Genomic DNA, 26,107 nt, shown 5'->3' with positions numbered 1-26,107 from the left:
ATCGATTTTGGAATGGCGAGCAATATTGAAACGAGATGGAGCATATAAGGTTTTTTCCGTAATTTCGCTAACTGACTAAAAGTGCACAGTGTTATGACCCCTTAATGATTGATAGGTGGTTTGACCGTGCATTCATGCCTTTATGGTTGATGGGTTGGTACAACAGGGTTGCAAGAGGTATGTGGGTTTATTACCTGACATGGAGATTGCACGAAAAGTGTGGTGGAAACAAATTATTATGTAGCAATTATCATTTTTTTTTCGTCAGTCTCTATGCTCGCATTAAATTGCATCAATGAAAAACTTATGCAATTGAAAAATAGATAATAATAAATAATTATGTGTTATTTATTACTACCCACCCCCTCTATATGAAAAAAGCACACATAATTTCATTTACTGCAATCACATCAATGCCAACTAATGCAATGCAAGCTAATTTGCGCAAAATTTTACGCAGACTGGGTACAGAAACTTGCAAGTGCGGCCCGAGTATAAATACTTCTCAAGGTAACTCTGTAAAGTATCGAACTTATTTCTTATGTTATCGATAGTAGAACCTACTTCCGTGAATGGCCGCCTGTCATTCACAAACAAGGTTATATATATTTGTGTTTACTACAAGTGCGGTTGTGCGGTGCCGGTGAAGTATTTGTGTTTGTGAATCGGAAAAAACATAAATGAACGTAAAAAAAAAACGGCGTTGGTGTTGTGAAAGAAGAAATGGGGAAATAAAAGGCTAACTCCAGGTGAATGAATATATGTAAGTAGTGTGAATGTATACAAACAAAATTAATGTGGAACTCAAAATAAGTGAATTTTACGAAATACATGCGTACAAAGAAAATACGTAAATTAAAGTTATTTCGAACCCAAAAAAACGTGCGTGATAAAAAAAACATGTATTATTGAAAACCGTACATATGCACCGAAGTACCGGTGCACTATTTAATTCACCTACAGTTCTGTGGCTTTTAAAGCTTTTCACACCTGCCTCCCACAGACCACCCATGTGCGGAGCTGCGGCAGGTATGAAATGCCAAGTCAATGCCTGATGGGCATATTTTGATAACGTATTCGTCCGCGCGTCGGATAGAAATGCCTTTAGTTCCGCTTTTAAAGCCCGTGATGCTCCTACGAAATTTGTCCCATTATCTGAGTACACATTTTTTGGACACCCTCGTCTGGAAACGAATCTGGAAAATGCTGCTAAAAACGATTGAGTACTTAGTTAGGTCGCTTGTGGCCTCTAAATGAATGGCCTTGGTAGAAAAGCAGACAAATAGACACACATAACCCTTTGACATTCGGCAGCCTCGTCCACGATAACTCTTAATGTCGAATGGTCCAGCAAAATCCACCCCAGCATTGGTAAATGGTCGCGAAAAAGTTGTTCGCTCTTGTGGAAGAATCCCCATAAGTTGGCCTTGCGCGCGTTTTTTATAGATAGTGCAGATCTTGCAGTTATGGATTGTGGACCTTATCATCGTTTTCACCTTCGGAATCCAATACTGCGTTCGTATGAGACGCAACATTAGTTGATTCTCACCATGGAGAGAAGTTTCATGGATGAATTGGACAATCAGATGGGATAATCTACAATTGTATGGAAGTATTACGGGATGCCGTTCGTTGTACGCTAGATCCAGAGATGTGCCAAGACGACCACCCGTCCGCAGCACATCATATTTATACAGAAATGGATTAAGAGGAAGTATTTCACTCTTAGACTCAATGCATTCTTTAGTTTTCAGTTTCGCGATTTCTGCTCCGTAATGTTGCTTCTGAGCAAGTTTAATCAGGCGAGTAGTCGTTGATTTAATTTCATTAGATGAAATTAAGCAAGATTCCGACTGAAAAGAAGCTTTTGTCTTCGGATGGGTTCTTTGAAAGAAACGCAATATATAAGATATCACCCTCAAAGCCCTCGGTAAACTAGATAACCGGTCAAGAATGTCATTGATTTTGTCTGTCGATGTTGTTGCATGAACGTGCACCCTTTTTTCCTCAATGCTCGTGGTGAAGTCTGTCTCTTGGGTTGGCCATTTTTCCCTATTTTCTTGTAGCCAAGAAGGTCCCTGCCACCACAAAGAATTTTTGACCAATTCGTTCGCCAGTATGCCTCTGCTTGCTAAATCTGCGGGATTCGTAGCTGAATCGACGTGAAGCCAGTTCAAGTTCCCTACTTTGTCTATGATTTTTGTAATTCGGTGGGCAACGAAGGTTGACCACGAACATGGGGGCTTGCGTATCCACGCCAGAACAATCGTCGAATCAGTCCACAGATGTATGTTTAGGTGGCCTAATTCAAGATTTTTGGTGATTGATTCGACTATTTCTGACAGTAATACCGCCCCGCAAAGTTCTAATCTAGGCAAGGAAATTGTTTTGACTGGCGCTACTCTAGTTTTTGCTAATAGCAGATTTACAAGTACTTTATCCTCTTTTTCCACGTGTAAGTAGACTGCGGCAGCGTACGCTTTTTCGGATGCGTCGCAGAATCCGTGAATCTCTACCTTTTCCGTTGGTGAGAAAGATACCCAACGTGGTATCCTTATATTATTGATTTCCTGATAGTTTCTCGTGAAATTCTGCCATCTATCTAGTGTTGTTGGGGACACAGTCTCGTCCCAGTCTGCACCCTCTAACCATATGCTCTGCATAAGTATTTTCGCGACAATTATCATTGGAGCTAGCCAACCTAATGGGTCAAAGAGTTTAGCGATGGCTGATAATATCGCTCTCTTCGTTGGATTGACGTTATCTTCTATTGGCTTGGCTATAAAATAAAATTGGTCGGAATGCGCGTTCCACCTTATACCTAGGGCTTTTACACTGCTTGTGTCCTCAAACTCTAAGAAATTTTCACTCAGCAGATGTGCTTTTGGTATGCCTTGCAATATTTTATTGCAATTCGACGTCCATTTTCTAAGTGGAAAACCAGCTGATTTTAAAACTGCGGAAATCTCATCCCTGGCTTTTATCGCGGAGTCAATAGTATGTCCTCCGGCAAGAACCTCGTCGACATACATACTTTTTCGTAAAATGTCCGAGGCTATAGGATAGAGGCTTTCTGAGTCATCAGCTAGCTGGAGCAATGTCCTTATCGCGAGATAAGGAGCACAATTTATACCGAAAGTAACCGTCTTTAGTTCGTAAATACTAATTGGTTCGTTTGGACACGTACGGAAAATTATTCGTTGGTACTTCGTTTGGTTGGCGTCTACAAGAATTTGCATATACATCTTCTCAATATCGCTATTGAAGACGTATCTAGAAAGTCTCCAGCGGAGAATCAACACTGGTAAATCAGACTGAAGCACTGGCCCTGGAAGAAGAATATCGTTCAGGCTGACACCATTGGCTGAAGACGACGAAGCATTGAAAACCACCCGAACCTTTGTCGTAGTACTCTCTTCTTTTACCACAGCGTGATGTGGTAAATAGTAACTGTCGACTGCATCTGCTGACTGAATTGCATTAACTTTAGACATATGGCCCATTGTCTCGTATTCCATTATGACTTTGTTATATTCCCTCTGTAAGTCTGGATTTTTTTCTAAGTCGAGTTTCGTTCTTGTAAAATTGAGAAAACGCGATTTTGAGTGATGGCCCTAAGTTTATATCAGCCGGGAACTCCGCCTTGAAAGGAAGCGACACGATGTACCTCCCATCTGGATTCCGCTGTGTTGTACGCTTGTAAAGCTCCTCGCACTTTGCTTCCTCAGCTGTTGCAGTTTTATCTCGTGGAAGATCCTCAAGTTCCCAAAAAGAGCTTAGCTGTTTGTCTAGGGCCACTTCATTGAAGAACGATACTCTATTATTGTTGGTTGGGTTGACTGCATCAGCACAACCAGTCAGTATCCAACCGAACACTGTTTCTTGTGCCAGAAGAGTACTAAGAACATTCTTCTTAATGCCACTCAAAATTATATGGGGATATATGTCCCCTCCCAAGACAAGATCGACTTGCTCATTTACATAAAACCTTTTATCTGCCAGGATGAGATCAGGAAAAGCTTGTTGTGTTAGTGCGCTAATGTCGCAAGTTGGCAAATTCCCGGTAAGAGTGGGTAGCACTAACACAATAGCATCAATTGAAATGAATGGGTCAATCGGTGACCGCAACTGTATAGAACACGCTTCTTTTACCTGTGCAGAAACCGTATTATTGATGCCCGAAACTTGAGCATGCATTTTCTTTGTGGGCAAGTTGATTCTGCGTCTGAGCCTCTCCGTAATGAAGGAACACTCAGAGCCAGAATCAATTAGAGCTCTAGCGGCATAATTGGTGCCTCGGGTTACTACCCGAGCAGTGCCGAGTAAAACACCTTTGCTAGTATTAGCGTGATGTGATTGCACCTTTTTACTTGGTTACTTTTCCCCTTTGAAGCTTGATTCCTCAATTGTGCCTGTCTGGAAGTCGATGGTAAATTGTCCGCAGGATTAGAAGTATTTTCCCTGGTAGCTGTTTTAGGCGGTGCTGTCTGATTGTGTAGGAGCGTATGGTGTCGAGAATGGCAATTGGCGCAGTTATAAGAACTCGTGCATTTCGACACCGAATGTCCGAAAGACAGACAGTTAAAACAGCTATTGTTCGTTTTTACAAAGGAGATTCTATCAGCTACAGACATCTTCAGAAATTTTGGGCACATATGAATTCTATGCTCGTTGCTTTGGCACATTTTGCACATGTATTTGGCGACACTAGTTTGAAAAACGCCAAGTTTCTTGTGAGAGGGTTCAGAGGAATGCTTATGACTTGGCACTTTTGAAAACTTCGAAGTCTTGATTCCTCTTAAACCTGAAACCGATTCTAACGTTTGAAACCTGCTTGAAAGGAATCGGTCCATATCTGACCACTTGGATATTTCTGTTTTATTTTCTACCGATTGTTCCCACAGCGAAAGGGTTTCCTCAGGTAGTTTAGTAGAACACAGATACGTAATAATAGGGTCCCAGTTTGAAATGTCAATCTGGTGACTCTCTAGGGATGATATACAATTATTAATATCCCTTTGTAATCTCTTTATTGAGCTTCCACATTCGCTATCAACTGTATTCAAGTTGAAGAGAATCTTCAACTGAGTGTTAACTAGGATCCTCTTATTTTCGTATCTATCGCAAAGATTCTTCCAGGATGTGTTAAAGCCTTCATTCGTTAAGTCGCATTTCTTGACAATTTCTTTGGCTTCACCCTGCGTTTTCTGATTCAGATAATAAAGCTTCTGTATGGGTGTAAGCCGTTTGTTCAAGATATAAATTGCCGTGAACATGTCACGAAAAGTTGGCCACGACAGATAGTCACCTTTAAAAACGTCAATATCGCAAGGTGGAAGATGCAAACTATGCGAAGCGAGTGACATCTCTTCACTTTCCTTTTCTGATTTTTCCAACTTTTCGGAATATTCGTTAATTTTTGTCATACACCGGACAAAAGCTGCATAGCAGATCTTATTTTTCTTTCTTATAGCGCTAACATCTTTAGCATTAGTTGATTCGGTAGTCAGAACTTCGTCAAAGAGTGCTTTGGCTTTCTCCCACAGTACACTAAGCTCGCTTTGCTGAATTTTCAGCGAATGTTTGGTGTTCTCACCTGTGGGAGTGCTCAGAAATTCTGTATCAAATTCAATGACCGAATCTGCTAACCGGGTGTATGTTTCCTTATTTAATTTTTTCACTTATTTGCGAAATAACAACTTCACAAGAAATTTTTGGAAGTATCACTATGAGAGACTGACTCAAAAGAAGCCGATTTTCCAACCGTAAAGGTAGCACACGAAGAAAATCCTATGTCAAGGTAACCCAAAACTATATACCCAATGTATATAAGCAGAATGCACCACCAAAATACCACCAATTCAACCACAAAGTAATAAAAATTCTCTAATTTTCCTTTAAATTGTATCTGTAAGCTTTCTATGTTTATTAGCACCGATTTAGCAATATAAATGCGTTTTAAGTATACGTATGTATGTATGTTTGTTTGTTCACAAGAAATTGCTCGCCAACCAAACCAGTTAGATCTGTATATGTATGTATGTGTATATATTCTTATGAACAAGCGCTTTATACGACAAGTGCAACTAAATAATGAATATGGAAAACACACACCACTTAACTAATTAGAAATAGTGCCAAAATTTGTATTGGTTTTTAATAAATTAAATACAAACGCGAGTGATTTTGTGAAAAGGAAATATTGCAAGTACCAAAGTTCGGTGCAGTGAAAAGTTTGGTTATGTAAACCGAATACAAGTGCAGTGTTGTTGTTGGTAAATTTCGATACTAAAATGCAAGTCACCAAGGAAAATATGATTAACAAAAATTAAACTATTTGAATTAATCACCGTAAAGAAACTTCTTGCAAATTGTTTCGCGATAATTCCAAAGGAAAACAAAACACTGCCTTTTTTTATGCCCGATCACACTTGTTTAATATTTAAATGGCTTTAGCGCCCACAAATGTATGTACATATATATGTGCGTGTGTGTGTGTCACTTAGCACTTCGGTTGCGCTTAAAACTTCAATATTTCACAAAATCACTCGCGATTTCTTAATTATTAACCAAAGAAATGCTACACAAGATAATCTAAGTGCAGTGAAATTTGACCCACGTACCTTTAATTTAAAAAATTGATGACTTAATTTATTTAACAGGTGTCGGTGTTCGTGTGTGTGTTTTTGCTCTTGATGCTGGTAGCTCCTGTGGTTGCTTTGTGCAAAAATTTTGTAGCTGCTGCTGCAATGTACGGCTGCTTCAGATAGGCTCAAATTGGATAGGCTCAAATTGGAAATCCTCGGATTGGCTCAAAAAGCTGGGCGCTGCCAAGTGGAAGTTCAAATGTTACGGCGTTGAAGGACCAGTATGTTAAACCGGCACAACGCTTGGACAAAGTTGTGGCCGATTTAATTTATTGGAATGAAAAACAAAGCAAAACGTTTGTATTAATATTTAATATAAATTGGTGTTTATTCAAAAATAGATAAATTGGTATTAATATATATACATATATGTTGGTTGTACAGGTTACCTTTTATTGATACGGGAACACGGTGGCTGGAACACGTCCTCTTGACTTCACTCTCGGAAAACAAGTAAGTGACCGGTTTAAATTTCTTCTTACTGTTGCCTGTCGAACTGTATATTTACCGAAGGGACATTTTAGCATAAGTAACATAGTGGTAAACAGTTCGACAGTTGACATAATAATGAAGTTATGTTAAGCATTAGGCTGGGTTGAAAATGCTGCGACAAATTTAGGCCGTTGGCCTAAACACCCTACTTATGGCGAAAACTGGTACGTATTGGAAAAGGGGGCGTGGCACCTCCGATACAAACTGAACTTCTCATATCGCTTATCTCAGGAACCGATTATTCTAACGTCCTGAAATTTGACACAGCTACATTATTATCAAAACTTATGGCGGAAAGTGGTAAGTAATGGAAAAGAAGGCATGGCACCCCCATGCTTCTTATATCACTCATCTCTGGAGCCGCTCACGTTAAAGTTCTGAAATTCGACATAGCTACATACATATGTATGTTATCAATACCGTACTTATGGCGAAAAGTGGTAGTTATTGGAAAGACTGCATCTATATACATTTACGCAAATTGGCAAGTGTCACTGTATTGAACTATTCCAACTTTGTTTTTAATTTTTGGTAAAAGAATGTGTTTAAATTTCGCACAAAGTTTTTAGCTTTGAATTTAATGAGTTTCGTTATAGACTGTCCTATCTAGATACCTATATATACGGTGACCATCCGTCCTTTATTTTAAAGGACAGTTCTTTATTTGAACCCTCTGCCCTTTATAATTTTTTCAAAATAAAGGACGCCATTTGTCCTTTATTTCTTAAACTGTCCTTTAAATGTCCTTTCGATTTTGCAGAGGTCAATTTTTAAACAGCGAATATGAAAAAATAAAATGCCCCTTATAAAATATAATGAAAACCTTCGCCAGTTTGTTTCGCAACCCCACTTAAGAGTTTTTATTTAATCGGTAATGTTTGTACAATCTATAAATCACGAATCATATCTAATACTGATGTGCGAAATTTATATAATTGAAACAAAAATTTCTTAGAAAAATTAATATACTTTGAGTAAAATCCATTGTTCCCAAAAGCACAGAAAAAGTTGTGCCCAGGATCGTGTTGCACGCTGAGTTTCCAGTTCCACTGAAAAATAACAATAAACCGCCGCTGGCTTCGTCGTGTAGTATGAATTATGATAAAGGCATTTTGGCAGCAAATGATGACGTAGTGCTTTATAAGGAGTTGGTTTCATTTTTCGGAATCGGTTGAAATCCGGTTACAACGCTTTTCGAGAAGGGGAACTTGCTCAATTAAATAATATAATTAACTGGTAAATTTGATCTAAATTACGATATGCTGAGGTACTTGTATTATACCTTTGTATCATTTTGAAAAAATGTCCTTTATTTTACGCTGGTTAATATGGTCACCGTACCAGAGCTGGGTCGTGATGATTCCTTTAGGTATTAAATTACTCCCAATTACAAATTACAAGGAATTGTAATTAGGAATCAATTCCTTCAGTCCACAGCAAAGGAATCGATTACTTTCTCAATTCCTTGAAGTAATTTCAAATGTAATTGTTTTTTTTTTTAATTCCATTACAAGGAATTTCATATTGTAATTGGAATAAATTACGTGCTAGTAATGTAATTTTTTTCCAATTCCTTTGAAAGGAATTGAAAATGTAATTGATTTTTTTTTCAATTCCATTGCCTGGAATTGCAAGAGTACTTTAGTTTTTTCAATTACTCAAAGGAATTGTAAAAGTAATCGAGAAACTGAAAGTTCATTCACGAATGTACAATGTGGAATTTTTGTTGTGGTCAAAGATTAAAATCGAAAGCACACATTGGACATCTTCTATGTATATCTTATATATATAAAAATGTTGTGTTCGTATGTCACGGTCATCAAAACTCGAGAACGGCTGAACCGATTTGAATAATATTTTTCTTTTTTATTATTCGGTATAATACCAGAACCAATGATATCGCAAAAATTTGGAGGGTTGCCACCTATTTTAAAATTGTTAAACCCAATTATATTGATAAAATTAATGAATTATTACAATATGGGTATTAAGTTAAAGAGGTTTAAGAAAGATAACTGTTGGAAGTTTTTTTGACGAGGGTTGCCACCTATTTTAAAATTTTCACTCAGTCAAATTGATAAAATAAATGAAATATTGCCATGTGGGTGTCAAACTAAAGTTTTAAGAAGCCTTACTGCCGAAAATATGTTTGAGGAGAGTAACCATCTGTTTGAAAATTTAACTCAACTTAATTATCTAGATATCAAATTAAAGAGGTTTAAAAGAGAAGACTTTCAAAAATACTTTTGAGGGGGGTTACCACCTATTTGAAAATGTTAACTCGGTTAAATTGATAAAATAAAGCATATTTTATATCTTTTTAAGTATCTTTAGTTAAGATTTGCATTAAAAAATTTTAAATTTTCTCCATGAGAAGAGAATTATATAAAGAAATTTTGAAAAATTTCAGATACAATTACAACATAAAATACAAAAACCCCGTTTTAATAAACCCTCCCGGTTTTTCTGCCCTCAGTAGATTAAGAAATCAAAAACCTACCCTTTACTGCAACAACAGCGCACAAGCTCTTCAAAAACCGCGGCAAAAACCACCCTAAATGCCTGTTCAACTGCAACCTTTGCGGACGTTTGTACAAGACACTTACAACCTTTCAGTGTAAATGTATAATATATTTTAAATTTTTGTTGATCACTCGAGAAAAATATTTTAAATCACGATAGTTTAATTTTAGCATTTTTATTTTTATTTTTATGTTAAAGTTTGAATTTTTTTTCATTCGCAATGCAAACTTAAAATGAACATAACTTGACTAAATGACCTTATCTAAAAAAAACGGTATACAGATCCGTAACATACTACTTAAAATTAATTTTACTTGTCTCGGCGTTTTTTGTGTAATTTTAGCGTCGTACCAGTGTTATCATCAAAATTTAGCCATAGCAATGAAATTTGTTTATAAAACTCTTAGGTGGTAGGGTCTCCAGTCCCACAGGGCTCCTAATTCAAGCGGACTCTATCCTCATTTGTAACGCAGAATACCAGTAAGAGTACGCCATTTTGGGTAGAATTAAGGGTACCATAATATACACAATTAACTCAGTGCATTTTTATAGATACGCAGGGATTAGTCCAAGAGAACAGCAGTGCCCAAGGCAGCAACAGTCCGGGCGGGTTATGCCTGCTTCGACATTTATGGGTCTCATCTGCCGCGAGGCACGTTCGCGGTAGGATCTGGAAAATTTAACCATTACCCTATAAACTGAACAGCTACGGTTTAAGTTATTCAGTTTTCTTGAAGTCCAATTAGTAATACTACATAGGTATAAGTTATTTATTCAAGGCAGTTAGCCACCAAGAAATTTAACAAAGCTATTGCAATTCAACAGTAAAATTTTTTTTTTATAAATTTTTCGATTACTTTTAAATTGCTTCGAGGAATGGAATTCGAAAAAAATCAATTACATTTTCAATTCCTTTCAAAGGAATTGGAAAAAAAAATACATTTTCTACTAGCACGTAATTTATTCCAATTACAATATGAAATTCCTTGTAAAGGAATTAAAGAAAAAAACCATTCCATTTGAAATTAAGTACTTCAAGGAATTGAAAAAGTAATCGATTCCATTGCTGTGAACTGAAGGAATTAAATCCTAATTACAGTTACTGAGAAATGTAATTGTAATGTAATTGCATTTACCCAGCTCTGCACCGTACGTACATAGATAAAATGATAGCCGTTTTCGTTGTTCGGACTAAACTCAAATTATCGGAGGTTATGCCTTGTAGGCTATTAGAATACTCGCTACGTGGCGCTGGAGTAGTGGCGCTGGAGTCAAGGTATTTGGAAAATCCACATTTCTTATACAATATGGTTGAAATTCATAATGCGTATTCATTTTATGATAAGCAATGGTTTTGCAGAAAATGAGCCTAATGGATTGCGCTGCAGCCGAAATATATAGAAATCTCGTGTGTTTGGTCTGCTTTGGTCCTATGTTTAAGTTATACGAATTAAGTTTTCAGATGGCTAAATGAAGGATGGGGTTAGATATGCATAGAAAGACCGCAAAATTGTGTAAGCGCACCTTTGTCTGACGCCCTCATACCCCCTAAATGCGATCTTGCCCTATCTACTTAGAAACCAGTTCATATATATTAACACGAATTGTAAAAGTGGCGAATTAACAAGGAAAGATTCGACCACATCCGGTCATGAAAGGTAGGTATATCAACTGCTTCATTTGAACGATATTCAAGAGATCACACGACTTATTTAGCCAATGCACGGGAAAACTTCATCGTGTGGGACTGCGAGGATTCTTGGCCCTCCTATAAGAGGAAACGCACATCTGTGCTGCAGAGATTCCTTATAAGGACTTTTTTTGGCCTACGCATCGGACCAATGTTAAAGTTGCAAGATCATACAAAAAGATTACGCATGCTCGGCAGAGATCTCACAGGTGGAAATAAGACCATCGGTAAAGCTCATGACATCGAAAGAGATTAGTATTCCATATGGTATCACAGTGTTACTATTCTTGGCCTCTTTAGTAGTAGTTTAAGTTGAGAAACTAAAAATGTTTACTTTACAGACCGTTTTTGCTTTTAAACGCTCTTTTGCATTGTCCAACACAAAAGTTTTTATTAGGCGTCGCGAAGCAAGCGGGCATTGGCTAGTAATAATAACAATAATGGATTGGTGCTTACTAGAGCTGGAAAACTATCGATGGCACTATCGATAGTATCGATGGTGAATGTACTGTTTCAAGAAGGTGGCAACCTTCCTCACAAATATTTTCGGCGGTAAACTTTGCTAGACCTCTCAAGTTTGTTACCAAAATTGCAATATTTAATTTATTCTATCAATTAAATCAAATTGTAATTTTCAAACAGGTGGCAACATTCCTCGCAAATATTTTCGGCGGTAAACTTTGCTAGACCTCTCAAGTTTGATACCAAAATTGCAATATTTAATTTATTCTATCAATTAAATCAAATTGTAATTTTCAAATAGGTGGCAACCTTCCACAAAAATATTTTCGGCTCTAAGCCTTCTTCTAACCTCTTTCTTTTGACAGCGATGTTGCAATATTTACTTTATCTTATCAAATTGCTTAAACTCAATTTTCAAGCAGGCGTCAATTCTCTTATAATTTTTTTCTTATATCTTAAGTTAGACCTTTAGCAATGTATCGGGGAAAACTGCATTCGATTCCATGCATTAGTTTTCGAGTGATGCGCGTACAAACATATTGACAGACAGGCAAAAATTCTAAAGTATTGTTGATTTGGCTTCTGTTGCTCTAAAAAAAAGAGCCCCTTATGAAATTTTCTTTAACTAATATCTATAATGTACAGACATCGATTCTTTCAAACAATGATAAGCTTGGTATTCTTCTGCCCATATTTTACTTCATTTTCCAAAGCCAAGCCGTAAACAAAATTTACTACTTACCTATAGGTTGTGCGTTCACAATGCCATTCTTATCACGATGTATACGCATACGACCTATGGCCAAGCGTATTGGCACTGGACCCGGTGAGGTAATATTAACGGGCGGACGATCTTCTATTAAGTTGATTTTCACATTTTCCACGTGCACCTGTGCAGAAAAATAAGTCGAAAAACAAAACAATTGTGTGTGGAATTTATTGAACTTACAGTCACCGGCAAAGGAGTGGTGATTATTTCATCTTCTGCTAAATCTCCCAAACCTATAACTGTGCTCATGGATAAATCTAAATTAACATCCTTTACGCGCACTTCCGCATGATGCTGTATCCAACTGTTAGGGAACAAAGAGAGAGATTAAGAGAAAAATTAGATACCAAATACAAAAGCAAAAATGAACATTCATACACACCTCTGTATAATTTTCTTATCGGTGATGTTTACATCACCCTGTGGTGGGTTGAGTGTCTCCTCCAAACGCAAACGTATGCATGGCGGCAACTCTGGATTGTAGGGCGCCAAATTCCAAGCTTTACAACGTGCGCCAAATTTAGTCTAGACACAGACGTTGTTTATGTGTGAGTCGGGGGTGGTGCAGTCGAAGTGAGTGTTGGCATGCAAAGGAAAAGCAGCACATATTTGTATGAAGATTATTTAGATGTTGGAAAATATTCTATGAGCTACAGTTGAGCGCATAAATAAACGCACAAATTTATAAGAAAGCAAAGCGATTTGGTTACAGCCAAAGAAAAACCTTACAACAAAAACAACTAGTGGAAACTAAGTAATAGCGAAAGCAGCAATGCGGAGAGTTGATTATAGTACAATGATTTCAGGAAGTCTCAAACAAAATTTGGATACATGTAAATAGTTTTTTTCATTTTCTTCAAACTCTACTTTGAAACGGTGCGCTTAACAAGAAATTACATGCAGTGCAAAAAAGCTTTTAGCAAATATCGAATGAATGATATTAATATGAAATATATGTATTTTTGCACTGAGTTTGGATATGTGTACGTAGGTATGTAGTAGCAGCTGCTTTGTAGATTTGTGAGTATGTTTGATTGTTGTTAATTGATGTTCACTAGGCATTAATATTCGTGGTGAAATGTTTGTTGTAGTAATTTTTAAAATAAGCCCATTAGGAATACAGTAAGTGTGCATTTCTTCGATTTCGTATTCAAGTGTAAGAAACCTAATTTTAAATCTACATGTAAGCTGTTCTAAACGAGCTCAACTGTTAGGATCTTGATACGCAAAAAAATTTCGTAGGTCGATTTAAGTTATTTGTTTTCTCAGTTGGCAAGATGACATCTATCTATGTTTCACATTGTTCTAAAGCAATATTTCATCATCATTTTTATCATTAGGATTCAGGCAGAAAGAGGTCAATAAGTCGCGTGCACAGTTGTTTGGGGCTATCCAATCTAACAGGCGCCTCTCTCTCAGTTGGTTGCAATAAAACACAAAAAAACCACTGAATATGATTGACGATAGCTGTATTGAAAATGAGCGTTGAGCAAAAGATCTCCAAAGCACTAACAGGATTTAGACCCATTATCAGCTATGCATCTGTGGTTAGGTGGAGCTCATCTCCAATAGAAGTTAATCTGCTTACCAAACTTAAAACAAATTAAAAAAGGCGTTGGTACCAGGTACTTACGAAATTTGATGTGTAAACGGTTTGTTAAAGCATTAGGTGATTCAGTTACATACATAAATAGCTTTGGTTAGAAATTAAACATTAATTTCACTTTATTTTATTCATTTTATCGGGACCAGTAGTTCAGTACTTTTTCAAGTTCATTTCGTGCCTTGTTTCGAACTACCCCTAAAAGAATCCGCACTAGTATGAAAATTGTATTGAAGTACTCCTAAAGTGGTTTTGAAAAAATCATGCCTGTGTCCCGAAAAAATATCGAACAAGTCTTGAAACTTTCTCCAAATGGTTCCTTGTTATGCCCAAAATGATTCTGAAAGGGTCCTGAAATAGTTCCGAAATGGTCTTGATATAGTCCTGAATAGGCCACGAAACGGGCGAAAAAGTCGTGAACTTGTTCCGAAAAAATCTCGAACAAGTCTTAAAACGGTTATTAGTCTTAAAATAATTCTGAACTAGTCCCTAATTGGTTCTAAAATAGTCCCAAATTAGTCTCCAAATTTCCCTAAACCAGTTCCAAAACGATACCGAAATAGTGCCAAAAGTTTCCTCAAATAGTCTTGAGCTAGTCCCAAAGTGCTGCAGAAATAATCCCAAAATGATCCTCAAATAGTCTTAAACCAAACCTGAACGGGTCCCGAAATGATCCTGAAATTTTCCTGAGCAGTAGCTCGTTTCTGTAGCTCTTCTCTACCGATTATTTCTCTCCTGGTGGAGAATATACGACGACATTCTCTACTACTCATTAGCAGTAGAGAACAAGGCGGCGAATTCATATATGAATTGGTATAGAATTGTTACAGAAACGAGCTACAAGTCTGGAAACGGTCCCAAGCTGATCCCGAACTTGTCTCAAAATGTTCCTAAACTAGGCCCGAAATGTTCCTGAAACTAGTCCATAAATGTTCATTTGTATACGCAAGATACAATTACAAATTTCCTGCTGGGTTAACGGACATATTACCCATACCGAGAGCTAAGTTGTTTACACATAAAAAAACGTGTGCTGTACGGGAGGTTTCCCTACAGAAGCTGGATGCGTTTTTACTGAAGCTGTCGTCACTTGATGTACTACTTTTCAACGGAGAAGACCACTTGTAGGCCTGAAAGTGGAATGAAGCAGACATTGCTGGAGGCAAAAATCTACAAGTACACGTTAGGGTCTTTTCAATGCCACAGTAGAGTACTTCTATTTTTGCTGAAGAGATGCTATAACTTAGAGTTTACTGTGGCTGTGTGCTGATTTAACTCCAATACTGAAGCTGGGTATACATATTCTAGAATCTTTACTGATGGCACAAGAACTGACAATGTTCAATTCTCTTGGAGAATATGCACAACCTGGTGGAATACGTCCCTGTAGTGAAAGCTAAGCTACACACAAGGCAATTGGCCAACACTCTAACTAACTAGTACTGATTAACTTACACCCCTATTGCGAATGTCGACTGGCAGTAGATAAACGACTATTAAGCGATTATCGATTATCGATGCTATTGCGAGTGTCGCTTAGTCGCTCAATTAGCGACTGTGAATACTTTTTAATCGCTCATCCTTCTATTGCTGTTTTTTAGTCGTTGGAGTTTGCGTTTATAAAATTTACATAAGAAAGTGGTACTATAATGGATAAAAAGTAAGTCAATTGAATTGGAAGTTGTAAAAAATTGTGAAATATACATATGCATGTGTGTGTCTGAGTTACAGATCAAAAATTATAAGCAACAAAAGGCAACTTGCGCGGTTGGTCATACTGATGCAGGAGAGTGAAGACATAGGCAAAGGAATTTCCGGAAAGAGTAGGGTAGGAAGCTGCGCTTCTATTGGAAAAGATACATATACAATATTTCTTGTGCATATAACTCCGGCTACGCCATCCACAGTGTTTTTGCGCAGAACCAACATCAAAAGTTTATACAAAAAAACTGCATAATTTATTAATTGACTAGTGCTCGGAAATTTGAAATCTTTATTTTAAATTAAAGGTGAATTCTTTCAATACACTTGTTATGTTATTATGTTAAAGTTTTTAAACTCGGGTCACGCGTTTGGACACAAAAACCGAACATCATTGTACAAAAAACTTAACCGTACCGCATTTCTTAAACTTCCATAAAGTTTATTAATGAGGAAAACAGCTTTTCCTGCAAATCATGTAAAGGCTTAAAACCGTGAAGCATCGGGAACGCAACTTCTATTCATAAAACTCGCACATGTACATACACCTTCCAAGTCCAAGGGATTCAACGAATCTCGCAATTCCCTCCTTGCTTTAGCCAACTCTACTAATCTATTAGCTTCCGCATCATCTTCCTCATCACTAAACCATATTTCAACTGTGACCATTTTTTTAATTTTATAATAAAAGCAATTATTTTAAAAATGATGTAAATAAAACACTCAAGAAACAAATGTAAACAAACAAACAGCTGTTTACAATTCTGTCAACCATTCACAATAGTACAAATTTTTATCGATCAAGTTACACAATAGCAAAATAAAAGATGATCGACTCGATCGACAAATTTCTATTCTACTGCCAGTCGACACTCGCAATAGGGGCCTTAATTAGTTCGGCAATGTATTGCATAAAATGCAGCTAAATTGCATCGGAAAATATAACCAACAAGTTATACGTTAGGTGCCAGGTCACTCGAGAGAATCTGGTAATGAGACATCCATCTAGAGAAGTCTTAGACGAGGTATTCCTCGGTCCGCACCTTGGAACTTGGCGGCATCGAGGCGCTGCAAGTAGCAGTGTATACATTTGACTGTGATCGGCCAACATGATAACCCCATATGCCATTCATGCCCTCAAGAGGATGAGACTGTGAAAAAGTATTTATGCCTGTGCTTCGCTATTGAAAAGTTTAGTTATGAGCCTTTTGGCATCGTCAAATGAAAACGAAAACAGTTAAAATAGGCAGCATGTAGTCTGAGGCAGTTTTCTGCACGCGTTGAATGAGTTTCGCTAAAACATAGTCAGCTTTTTTTACACTAAGCTGATATTTATTTATTTTTTTGGGAATTTTAAGTTTTATAGATATCTCGTGTTCCTATTTATATTTCCTTTTTTAATTTATTTATTTTCTATCATTATTTTCACAAATTATTATTGAATAAGATGCCAATTAAGGATACTTGAATTAAAAAAATAATAATAATAACCAAACAAAAATAAGGCCATAAAAGCAAAAAATAATTAACACCATTCAAGAAAAAAACTTTATTAGAAAAGTTGTATTTCAACTTTAAACTTTAAAGTAACTTGAATATTTCTAACAAATAAGCTACTAGGGTTAATTATGTTTTTTTTTTAACTGTATTGAAGAAAAACTTCAGATAAACCTTAAAAAGGGATGCAATAAGTACTTCATTAAAAATTTGGTATGTATACATATCGTTTATAATCGGATATATTTTCGCCAAAGGAGAGGTTAGAAATTTGCAAATTGTGTTTATAATAGCAGCTACTTTAAAAATATGTATTATATTTTTGATAGTTATAGGCGGCTGATAAAATGCGACATTTTTTAATATTTAGAAAGGCAGGTCTTGTGTGCTTAAAGTATTTACATACATACTCAAATAGATAAAAAATGATTATTAAAAATTGTTGCAAATTTCGAAACTAATTACAATCAGTGGTAAAAAGAGGTGAATTGGACTGGTTCAAATTGGATTATGGTGTGGTTAAATAAGCTAACAATATGGGTATTCATGGAAACGCGTAAATGCCTTGTAACTGCGTAAACCTGGTAAATAAAACGATTTTCTATACAAAATGAAGTAAGTTTTCGAGGTTTACATGGTTTCGATGCATTTTCGCATTTAGATGAATTGCCCTAATAACCTTAAACTCCCAGTGCTACACTCGCCTAGCATAAATACAAGTACTTCACCTAATAGTATGCAACATTATATATGTATTTAAGCCTCATTTGGAAATTGCTTAGCATTTTCTTCGCCCCCTTAGTATATGCTTCCAATTTCCAACCGGTGTATGGGAAAAATACCTCGTGTGAGCCAGCTAACGAATTATGCAATGCTATTTGGAATGCACAGTGCAATATAGGGGTCTGAGTGCCTTACAACTATCTTTTTATTGTCTCTTTGATCCTGTTTTCTCCTTTTTTTAAGAATAGCTAATAAAATTTTAGAAAAAGCCTAAAAGCCTAAACCGCAATCTCATTTAGAAATGTGTTTCTGTTATAAGTAAAATAGAAAATGTCTGGACAGACTCATCCGCCCATAGGAGGTTTAAAGAGGACAATCGACAAACTATGGCGTTCGATAATTCCGCCTATCTCAACAGTATTGAAACAAAGATTCACATTGCCTTCAACTATTGATTGAATACTGTTAGCTCGTGTTTGCGAACTCACATCCGGCTTAGACAACACTCACGTGAAGAATAAAGCCATAGACGCTCTCTTAAACATGCTATTTGAATGTGGTTACGGTACCGTTGAGACAGATTATAGTTACGGGAAATGTCAGCAGATCTGCGATTGGTTACAAGCTGGTGTGCCAATGAGGGCCAAGTATCTAATTTAGTAACTCCCACCTTGAAAAAGCTCTTGCTAAAGCCACACGGGTTATGTGAGCGTGCAAACGGATTTTGGTAGCGTATGGTAGCGTAACAGAAGCTGTAACTTCGAGGCTCGAGAACCCGCTTCTAGGATGGACTATTCTACATCTTTTAGTTCAAATAACAGCCGTCAAGAAGGAGCAGCAACTTTAACTAACTTATAATTCTAATGGGCAAACGCCCCACGATGGAGTAGGCTGCTCTATTACCAATCTTATCCTGCGTAAAAATAAACCTTCAAAAAGTATTATAAAGAGCATTTTTAGCTATCTCCTCAGATAACCAGACCTTTTCCAACAGGGATGATCAAATCAAACAACAATTTAAAGACTGACTAAATGCTTAAACTTTTTGCAGCAGGAACTACAATAACAGAACTGAGAAGGTTTAAAGCAACGAGTTGGCACGAGAGGACTCTTCAACTAACTTTGTCGGATCGGAAAGATTTTGTGGTCTACGTTGATATTTTCCAAAAGTCATAATTCGGGTTGGGTTCAGGTCGCAGTGTCTATTTTTTCACTAGAATTAGGAACAACTAAACCAAAAGGAAATTAGATAAATCAAAATATGTCGCCGCAAGGTTTTAAGTTTTGTTAGCAACTCGCACTCGCTATTTGGTAAATTATAAACATCGATGGTGGTCTGCAATAACGACACAATTCAAAATTCAAAAAATAAAATCCCTTACTACAGTTAAGTGGCTCATATCTGTAATCCTTATCTAATCTACGTCTAATCCTCACTAAGGTAAGTAGTAAGGATTACTACACTAAGTAGTAAGGATAAGATATGGATTAGACAAGTATTAGGGACATGAGCCACTTAACAGTAGTAAGAGTTTTTATTTTTTGAATTTTGAATTGTGTCGTTATTGCAGAGGACCATCGATATAAATAAAAACATTTAAAGTCATTTCAAGTCGTCTCAAATAAACTTGGGTTAGCTTTCGAATTAGATCAATGCGGGTCTTATTTAATTTATATTAATAATAGATTAGATGCACTACTAAAAAGTAACGAACGAATTTTGATCAATCATAATAACAATAATCTCAAACAGTTCATATACGTTTTTTTCCAAATTCTTAAAAAGTGAAGGTGGGGAAGTGGGGGTTTCAAGCAAGACTTAGCATCAAACGCTCAATACAAAACTACTTCAAAAACGAAATATTAAATATTGAAAAAAAAACATTAAATAAATACGACTGAATTTAACAACTCGAAGGGAACAAACAAAAAAAGAATTGAAATCACCGTAGAACCCAACTAAATACAGACACAGTTGAAACACAAATACCAGTTATATAAATTGAATGCTTAATATTACAGAATTTTACTTAAAATTTAGAAGAATTTTAATAATTTCTTTGATATACCTTGTTTGCTTGTTGCGCTTTCTGTTTTGTTTTTGGTTTTTAATTCAATTTTAAGTAGATTTGGATTTTTTATTTGTTTTGTATTTTTTTTTTTTTGCAATATTATCGTATTTTTACGTTGCAGATTGTATTTTTAAGTATAGGTTTTCGTAATATTTCGAAAATTCGTATTTCACAAATATGTGTGTTAGGTGTTTTGAGTGTAAAATGTTTGGTTATGTTTGTAGTTTGGTATATATTTATATAAATGTTGACAATTTAGCACACATCGAGAATTTTGTTGAAAAGAGAGAGAAAAGAGAAAACAAAAATATAATTTTTTTACAATGTGATTTTTTTTTTGATGTTTTTTTGTTGATAAGTTGATAAGTAAGCATTTAAAAGGTATATACGATATTGCATTATATACAGCTTTGGATTGTATGGAAAGCATTTGAGAATAAGTATACTTGGAATGGGATTAGTTGTCATTGAGTTGCTCTCGCTTTTGAAATCATAAACTTAGATAACGATACTTATACAAGGTTCTTATAACGAAAGGTTTCGTCGTTTGCCATCTTGTGGCTTCAAATTAATAATTGGGATTGCTGGCAGATACATAAACAATTGTTTTTAACTTTTTTTTCAAAATGAATATGCAAGGCTTTGGTTGCGGAACCTCATTCTCTACAGACAAATCGATGTTAATAAATCCAACAATCAGCTGAACTTGTAGAGCCAAAAATAAGAAGAATGAAACCGGCGTTCAACCACTTCAGTTAAAAGCAGAAGCGCCCTTGGCCTTGGCTCTTCGAGGCACATAGGGCGGAGGAAAGGTGAGAGCTGTTTTGGTAAATGCTAGGCTTCTAGGCAGCAACCACTTTATGTTAAGCTAACTAGTTGTTAAAAAGTTGTTTTTACAGTAAATTGATGATTGAAGCTATTTTGGGGATCACCATATCCCCCAATAGAAATATTTCAACTTACGCCACACTAAGCAAAAAATTCTTTTACTACTCTGTCAAGTTCATAAAATTGTAAAATAATGACTTCCTATACATTTTCGTTTCCATACAAATACCTCCAGCTATCAGCGTTTATACGTTTAAATTTCTTCTTTTTTTGATGATAATATGATTTCGATTGTGAAGGAAGAAAATTTGAGAAAATCGAAATTCATAGGCATGCAAAAAGTTGTAACGAGACAGTAATTGCATATTTTATAACATTAATTAAAAAATTATAATTTCGAAAAAACTTGACTTGAATAAAAACCAGAATTAAAAAAAAAAATTATAATAATTTAGAAATGTTGGTTATTTACAATTAACTTTGGTTAAAAACAAAAATAAAAAAATAAAACAATACTAATAAAAACAAAACAAGGATATCAAAAAGTTTAACTTAGACACTGAAACAGACAACCAAAAATAAATTCCAAACATAAAAAAATGAAACAGTGAAAACAAAAAATTAAACACAAAAGCCAATAATTCAAAGAAAACAAAAATGAATTTAACCCATAAACAATACATGTAAAGAAATTTGTTGAGTAAAAATATATTGTACCATTAGGTATTAAGTATAATGTAATAGAAGAAAAAAACTAACAACCCATTTAATAACAAAAAACCTACCTGCAGTTCATCCCAAGGAATTGCGCCACACTCGTCGCAAGATACTGCGGCCACTTGCACGCGCAACGATGAAGAGTTGCCCTCATTTTGGCGTATCAATTCAACCGTGGTCAGTCTAATATGTAGAGTAGAGCATAATTTAAACTTGTTTTACAATGCAAGCACTAAACAAACTTATGCACCTAAAAGTCGCCATTGAGACTAAATCACCACGCCGCCACGTGCTTGCCTCTGACGGTTCGGAGGGCGATGATAGATTAGTTTTATTATAACTAGGCTCTTCCAGCACTTCGCTAGCCACCTCAACGGGTGATACTTTCAAGTTGGTATCATTGGTGAAGGGATTTAATCTATGTACGTAGAAATTAAAGTAAAAAGACAATAAATAGTATTGTAGAGAAAATAGTGGATTTTTAAAAACTCATACCTAAACATCACATCAATACAATCCATAGTCTTATCATCGCCCATAACAATGGCGAAATTTTCCGAATCTGAACTAATATCACTTTGTATAGAGAATGTGTCACTGGTGTCATCATTTGGCGCTCCTGATTTAATCGCCGAATCTATGGACGTCATAAAACTGGAGAAGCCTTTCTTCATAGACATGAGACCTAAAGGAAAAGTGAGAAAAATAAAAGTTAATAGTAGAAGCTTAAACTTATCGTAAGTCTTATGAGGTATAGAACTTCTTTCTTCAAAATTTTCCATACTAGAATTAATTTCTTTCGTTATGCTAGTCGCATCGCCTGTTGTGGAAGTACGTGTCGAACGCACACTTTTCGTCGATGCTGTAATGGACTGTGAATAGACACCAGTGTCGGGACGTGAACCCTGACTGGGTGTGGAGGACGCAACTGTTGGTGTACTTTGTATTTGCACATTATAACTGTAAAGTAATAGTAAACTTTAACTTCTCCAAGCAATCTCACAGAAAATACTCGTAAATACTGCATTGTACTTACCCATGTGTATTGGGATTGGAAATATGCATGCCACCATCGAAGAGTGGCTCATTGGTGACTGGGGAAGGTGTTTCCACACTGCCATATATATTCCGTTTTAATTCCTCCAATGGAGGTGTAGACCATATAGTGTTTGTACCTATCAAAGGACGTGATAAATTAGAAAGCTCGGTGTTGAGGTCGCATACGATTTGCAGGAAAAGATAAGTAGTATTTTATATGAAATAGAGTAGAGTAGTTATTGCTTGAAAGTTAGCAAGTAATGGTTAATTATTTTAGTTATTTTGTAGTAGCTGAGTTCAATTGTAAGCTTCTACGTTAAGTTAGTTATTCGTTTAGTGTTAGTTGTGAGAACAAAACATGCGAATGTTAATAAAAAAAAGTAAGCACTTAGAAAATTATTAATTAGTACACTACGCACACACGTTCATACATTTGATTGAAATAAATACTGATTTTATTGGTCAAGAGTCTATAAGACACTGAATTTTAGATTCAGTTATAAAAGGACGACAATTGAGAAACCGAGAATAAAAGAGACAGCCAAGGGATCAAGAGAGAAGATGAAAGAAGCGTATAATGGCTTTAACCGCCATTATGCCATTATAAAATTCATGTAAAAAGAATATGTATATATAGATATGCATACATACATTTTTAAGTGAAACACTAAGTGAATAATTCAAACAAAAATTTAAATCATATTGCCATTTTTTTCAATTTTCGAAGCATTAAACTTTAAAACTGTCATATTAAGCACTGCATTCACTGAGACCTACTGTTAGGAGTATGATAGCGCATATGATCTTGACATTTCAAATTTAATATACTCTCCTAGAGATCACTAACTAGCTTAGGATTTTAGAAATAGGTAACTTGATCGAGCACCAGGATTTAGCTGAAAGGATTTATAGAAAGAAGGCATTGCAGCGTAAGTAAAGAGCTCGGGACCACCACTGTGCTCGTAGGAGAAGTCACTAAAAACTGACGTAACTGAAATTAATAACAAAATTAGCCCCACCACTTCAGGTAAAGCAGATACAGTCGTTTGTCCTTTGATGTAGTGCTGTTTAAGGCAACAAATTTAAACGTAGTGCTTATATCAAGGATTTATTCAACATATAATCGAAATATTGCCGCGCTTAGTTTATACTTCTTTCTGTTCTTTGCTTCATTTTATCTTTTTCTAATTTGTGGGGCGTATCTGGATGTTACCGCATTTAAAAGAACAGATTTTGTGCAAGTTGCGAAAAATTGTTGCAGTGCTAGCAGTCCATCTAAAATTGTAGTTAATTCTATTCGCATTACTTTCTAAACTGGGCAATTTCTCATTCTAAACTACAAAAAAAAAATACTACTTTTTAAATAAAATTAATCTACGAAACCAAACAAAGCAATAATAAGAGAATAGTTAAGTGACCGAAAAAAGTGTGTTATATAAACACTGATTCTGTTGAAGTTGTTGTTATAAATTTAGTCACTAAAACTTAAGATACGAAATAAACAAAAATAAATCTTACTATTCATGTGTAAATCATCACCCAAACTAGCTGAATCGGGTAAGACACTTTCAGCATCACCACCACTCGACTCCTTACCAGGTGTTGGCGATGGCATCACGAGTGTTACTTCAATTTGCGGTATAACACAACCGAATATCATTGATTTCTTCGTATTTTGCTGCAAGATAGTTCCGAAAAAAAATTAAATAATTAAAAACTCCATTCCATAAAAATTCAGCGCACACCTTTTGTAAAATACGTTCGGCATCCATTGACAGGAACATCGCCATTTCCGTCATCTCCTCGGCTAGCCGCAATAGGAACAAGTACTGATAATGATCGATTTGCACACTCACCAAATTGGATATGTGCGCAATCGCGTGCATATCGGCGGTGCGTTCGGTGTTTGCGGCCTTAGCGCCCGTTTCTTTCGCCCTTCCACCACCAATTGCACCGTCGCCGCTTTCGCCGGCACCATTAAAGGAACGTTGCTGCTTCCAATCCATACCAATGCGTACATCTTCCTCACTCAGGAATTGATTGCGTGGCAAATTTCGGCCATCCGCATAATCCATGCAATTGATATTCGTTTCGACGGAGAATCCTTTCACGCTGGATGTATTTGAATTGTTTACGACGCTTGCCGCCGCCGACTTTGCCATGGCACCAACACCAGAATGCAGCCAAAGGGTTACGGGAACGGCGTCAACAAATGGTATAGATTTGTTGGCTCCCAAAGAGCGTGCACCCAAGAAATCTACCCACACCGGATCCAGTTTGATACACCATACATCGCGCGGCTCCGACCACATGGCGTAACGTGTCAAATTCTGTGTTGAAGCGGATTTCGACAGCTGTGCTGGCAACTGTGATTGCGCTTGTTGTTGCAAAGAAAATTGTGTTGCTGCCATGGAAGTCGTCGTTGCCGCCGCCGCCGAGGTTCCTGCTACTGCGGGAACACCCACATCCGCAGCGGCCACATGCGATAGTATGCGATCAGTGACAATGCACATATCACCGCTCATCGATGGAAACTCCGTGCCGAAGACGAGTGAACCCTCTTGTAGTGAATGTAAAGCTTGCGCTAAATCAGCGCGCGACGAACCCATTTCACGTATGTTTGTAATGGCAAAACGTGAAATTAGAATTTGCATAATTCTTGGGCGATCCTTTTGATTGGGCACATCTACGGTTGATTCGATGACGACACGCGGCATAATCGCTTCAATTTTCACATCCATATACATTAGATTGGGCTCTTCTTGTTGTTGCACCTGAGATATGGCGGATTGTGAGTTGCTTGAACCCTGCGAACCCTGCACACTCTGTGCTCCACGTTGTGAGCCACTAGAGGAGATCGAACCGCGCGCCGTGGAAGAAGCACCACTTGCCGTACCAACGCTGGTACGCAATAAACTCTCATGTAAATTAAGCGCAAATGAATTGAGCCAGAGTACGGAACTCAAATCGAAGTGCACTTGTAAAGGATTTATGTGAACAAATACTTTGGACGGTGGCACTAAAGGTGGAAAAGGAAGAAAAGAATTATGAATAAATTGCAGACGTTTTGCTAGTGAAAAGTTAAATATAATACTTACAAGGAAATATAAAATCACCAGGATAATAAAAGTAAGTAAACTCGGCATGTACAATGGACATATCAGAGGGAAAGGAATAACGCTCCTTGTCACCTGGAAAATAAAAAGTTGTAAGTACTAGTAGTACACGAATTTACTTGTATATTAAATTGGAATAACAGCTGAATATAACAAACAAAAATGACTTCATACAAATTTTAGTTAAATGTCGCATGCATATGTGGTATAACATGAAGCAAAATAGCAT

The 26,107-nt window shown here is 36.5% G+C and overlaps 1 protein-coding gene and 1 long non-coding RNA gene across 2 annotated transcripts in view; both read left to right on the top strand.

Moving 5' to 3' along the window:
• Positions 1-26,107, top strand: part of LOC118740683 (bone morphogenetic protein receptor type-1B-like) — a 740,115-nt gene that overhangs the window by 244,904 nt on the left and 469,104 nt on the right. The gene's annotated exons all lie outside the window — the stretch shown is intronic.
• Positions 639-7,254, top strand: LOC118740695. The gene is made up of 3 exons (XR_004993180.1): positions 639-763; positions 6,663-6,943; positions 7,032-7,254. It is a non-coding gene; the product is annotated as an uncharacterized LOC118740695 (long non-coding RNA).

Source organism: Rhagoletis pomonella, unplaced genomic scaffold (assembly GCF_013731165.1).
Source record: "Rhagoletis pomonella isolate Grant_MI unplaced genomic scaffold, Rhpom_1.0 Rhpom_scaffold_00006, whole genome shotgun sequence".
Lineage (NCBI taxonomy): Eukaryota > Metazoa > Arthropoda > Insecta > Diptera > Tephritidae > Rhagoletis > Rhagoletis pomonella.
Note: the sequence above shows the minus strand (reverse complement) of the source record. Positions and strands in the feature narration are given on the sequence as shown.